The sequence below is a fragment of the Streptopelia decaocto genome (assembly GCF_964273445.1).
Source record: "Streptopelia decaocto genome assembly, chromosome: 25".
Lineage (NCBI taxonomy): Eukaryota > Metazoa > Chordata > Aves > Columbiformes > Columbidae > Streptopelia > Streptopelia decaocto.
In genome coordinates this window covers 4,390,923-4,395,329 of record NC_138680.1, presented here as the reverse complement: position 1 = coordinate 4,395,329, position 4,407 = coordinate 4,390,923, and the positions used below count along the sequence as shown (strand labels likewise).

The following is a 4,407-nucleotide window of genomic DNA, read 5'->3' as shown; positions in this document are numbered from 1 at the left end:
TGCTGAGGAGGAGCCGGCTCGAGCAGCCGCGCCCAGCCTGCTGCACGGGCACGTTTCGGAGGCTCGGCCGGCGGCAAAGGCCGTTTGTGCGTCCCGGGGTTGCTCCCACGTCCCCGTTTGTGCCTCGTCTCTGTTGAACTCCGCAGCTTCACTTCGGGTAGGATCCGTGATGTGTTTCCGCGTGTGCCAAGGACGCCCAGAGCTTAGGAAACACACCCTTTTAACAAATGTGCACAACTCTGAACAAGCAAACAAGCTGGTGTCTTACACTGTGGCCCATTCAATGGCTTTAAAAACAATTATTTACCCTTGTGAGCATAATCAAATAGGTATTTCAGTGACAGCGCTGCCTGCTGGCCGGCGCTGGGCCGGTGGGGCTGACCATGCCGGAGGCTGGTGGAACCACAGAAAATATGAGTCACCGGTTCAAGGGACCAGTGGCAGGAAAGGAAACTTTCCTGGCAGGTTCTATGTCAGTCGGCCGGGTCGAGAGTGACTCGTTGTTGCCACGACCTCATGGAGAGTCTCCGTGTTTGTGCCGGTGCCGCTGGGTTTGCCGGGCCCTTCCCGCGCCAGAAGTGACACCGAATCACTCATTCACAAGTGAGGATAATTGCGACAACAGATGATCCGTTAAAAATAAAGGACGAAAAGCTGGTGAAGCAGGTAACTGCAACTTCTGTTGAGTTTTAATGCATTTCCCCGTGCTGAAGGATCCGCGGAGCTGCCCCGTCCCGGCCGCATCGCCCCCCCCGCCGTGGGGAGCACATCATTGCCGTGGGGAGGATTGATTATCTTCTCCTGCAGCTGCACTTGCTGTACACAGGAGTTATGGGTCTTTCCACACCTGCGAAAGAAACATTATCCTCAGCCTTCAAGGGTGAAGCATCTTATATTTAGTTGGACTAAATAATGATTCTTCTCTATCTTTCATATCAGGATTTAAGAGCACCCTGGAGCTACGAAGTTTATTAGAACCCATAAGAAGAACTGTACCATAAACGGGACAAGCGCGGCCATAAACCTGCACCTTGAAGTTGTAACAAATCCTGGGATGTTGAAGTAGGACACGGTCTTGTCTCAGTCAGCAGAAAGGGAAAAAAAAAGAGGAAAGAAAAAGAAGAAATGCAAACTTAAGCAGAAAAGAGGCCTGGAAATATAGAGGAGAAAGCGAAAAATAATACTACTAAAGCAAAGCAGGCTGCTCACATCGCCCTGGCCGCAGGACAGCGGGGATGGGAGCCCACATGGTAAAATGCAGCTGAGATCAATGGGGAGAGAAAGGGGAGCCCGAAGCAGGAGAGGGGACACAGGGAAGGGGCAGCCACCCTTCCCAACGTCTCGACCCCAAGCTCTCTCCATTTCCAAGAGGGGCCGAAGTGCCTCGGTTCGCCCGTTCTCTGCCCCGTGTGGCAGATCCCGCGGTGCCGACGGCTCCGGCGCCTCCCGCCCGCGGCACAGCCCGCGGATCCCGGCCCCCTCAGCCCTGGCTTCGTCACACCATCTTGTTTTAGCTGCTGTTGAATAGATTAAATGACAGAGGGTGGGGTTTTTTTTCTAAGTAATTGAGTTTTACTTTGGAGAGGGAAAAATGAAGAGCTAAGTGGGAAAAGGAGGGAGATAGGAATAAACCACACATCTTTTTATATAGGATCCACAGTTAATTCTTAATTAGAACTGACAGATGCTTCTCCCATAATCCTATTCCCAACATGTTCTGTTTGCTTTGTTTGGCGCTGCATGATACATGGTGGCATCGTAATGACCTTTCGCAACTCGTCCTGGAAGTGTTATTGGCACTCCAATGATTTATTGCATGTTCCAGTTGATTACTGGGCCATTTGTCAACGTTTTTTTTCGCTCTCCATAAACCTGTCTCCTGTGTCACAGCCATTCGCGAGCATGAGCATTTAAACAAACACAGTGCGCGGCTCACAGTCGGCGTCTCGCTCTGGCTCCGGCTCCCGGCTCGGAGCCGTCCCGGCCCCAGCCAGCGTTCGGGTCTGCAGGGCTGCAGGACGAGGCGGGAGCCCCGGGAGCCCTGGGCTCGGCTTTGCAAGGCTGGATTTACAAAGCCGCCTCCGGTGAGCTGTGCTACTCGCTCTGCTGTTTATTGGCATTTTGGTACCGCTTATGGGAATGGGGGGAAATGAGTACTGGAATTAAACACCGAAATAATGATCCTTACAAGGAGCGCCTGAGGACAGCCTGTGTTCTGCCCTCTGGGGACAGGAGCGGGATGGGGGACATGGGGACACGGTTTGACGCACGGAGCCGAGGGCAGCCCGGAGCACGACGGGTCTCACAGGGAAAAGCCCTTTGGGGCAATTATAAACCAGCCACCACTCAATCCACTAACGCTCCTCTGAGCAGGCGCACTGGGGGCCGGGGGTGTTACAAGAGACCGATCAAAATTCTGAGGACAAAAATGCAATTATTCCAAGGCCTGAAAAGGACCGGCCTTCCTTGGGCAGCCCGAGATGGATGCTGGGAATGGAAGCACTCAGAGTCACCTGCCTGATTTAAAAATCTTGGCCTGTAAGTAAAGTGGATAGAGTGGCTGCTGCAGTGGCCTGGAGCATCTGCGCTGCATTTCGAGGAAGCTTTTCCAGGCGCTCGTATAAATCACCGCTCTGCTGCAGTAAAGGAAAGGTATTGTTTCACTGCTGTGACATCAATGCAGGCCACATCAATTATGTTTTATTAAGTGTGCAGTGCCCTGTAAAAATCCATGCACAGTCTGAGGATACTGCAGAGCGAGCGCAGGAGCAGGAGCAGCTCCAAACGGGGTTTGGTGCAGGAGAGGCTGGATGAGAACGGAGACTCGCGGGCTGGGAGAGGGGCGGCTGGGCCCTTTCCAATCCAGCTCAGATCGGCATGTAATGTATGGCTTAATTTCCTCTCAAATTAGACACTTGATAAAAAAAGTTATTATATCTGTCAAGTTGCCAGTGCTTTTTATGAGCGTGATAAACTAAGAACCACTGCTTTACAAACCTTGATAGGATGTTTCAGTACCTGGAAAACAATTTTATTGCAGCCTGGACTACTAACAAATTGCAAATACTGATTAAGCCATAAAGTTACAACAACATTAAAAAATAATGAGAGGTTATTGCAGGAGGGGAAGGCTCTGACGCAGCGGGTGCAGCCGCCAGGTCTCCGTTGTGCTCAGCGCCGGGCCAGCACCGCGCACTCTGCACAGGGGTCTCCTGGGGAGCCGGAACAGCGCAGGACACACGGTGGGTGCTTCCCCGGCAGGGACCCCGTTACAACCACCGATACCTGCACTCTGCGGCTCTCGAACAGCAAATCCGAACTCAGAGGTCGGGAAGGGACCCACATGGAACACGCGACCCCGTCCCCCCGCCCGTCACCTCTCCAGTGCCGCCTTCCCGCGCTCACACTCCATACAGCGCACCGCTGCTCATCCTCGTCACAGCAAACCAGTTTTGATCCCTGATTAATGATCAGAGATGGTATTATGGAACCCTGCATGGAAAGGACAGCAAGAGGACACAGGTCACCTCTCAGCTCTGTTATTCTGCGCGCTCTCCCGGAGCAGAACTGCTTCCAGCACCAGGCGTTTCCACTCCGACCCGACCTCAGGGGCTTCACAAACATCTGCAGAAAACGAGCAGTACAGGGGTACGAACGCAGCAGCGCCACAAACCCACTCAAAACTCAAGCCAACATTGGCCCCTCTCCTCGTCCCGCGCTCTGCTGAGCTCCGTGCAGGCGCTCGGCGGGTCCCCGAGCTCCCCGCGGGCTCGGCTGGGACTGCGCACCTGGCAGGTGCTCTGAACGGCACTTCTGCCCTGGAGCCGCCCCAGGTCCCGTTCCGCTCCCCAACAGCCAACTCGGAGCTCTTCCTCCCTGCCCCCTTCATTTGCTGCATTACCGCACGGCTGAACTAACGATGCTGCAATTAAAAACGTTTAGGGTTGTTGCCAATAAGGTGGATTCTTAAAGTTGATTAAAAAATGTTTGCTAAGGAAAGAGTTGAAATAAACAGGCAGAAAGACGAAAATAAAGGTGAGAAGATGTGCTCTGGTCAGGCGAGAGGGTCACAGTGAGACGAGGCCGGTCCCCCGTGGTCCTTGTGCAGTAAATACCCCGGACCGCTCTCTGCTGGGCTCCTCTCCTGCACCGTGTCACCCCCACGGCACGTGGCACCTCCAAACCCGAGGTGGAAGCGCCTGAGCCCGGCGTGTCCCCAGAGGTGACCCCGGCTGCGCCGGGCACCCATGGAAACACGTGCTGATGGGCCTCATCTAGCAGCGTTTCCTTATGCACACACACAACTGGCATTTTGCGAGATTTAGGGAAGTAGGCGAGATGTATTTGTCTGCGGAGGCTTTGCACCTTCGGCAATTATGTCTGCAGTCTGGAAAACAACGGCAGCGG

The 4,407-nt window shown here is 53.8% G+C and overlaps 1 long non-coding RNA gene across 1 annotated transcript; it reads left to right on the top strand.

Moving 5' to 3' along the window:
* The first annotated feature begins 212 nt into the window (after positions 1-212).
* On the top strand, positions 213-4,008 carry LOC309450046. The gene is made up of 3 exons (XR_014186043.1): positions 213-666; positions 940-2,084; positions 2,445-4,008. It is a non-coding gene; the product is annotated as an uncharacterized lncRNA (long non-coding RNA).
* Positions 4,009-4,407: the final 399 nt, after the last annotated feature.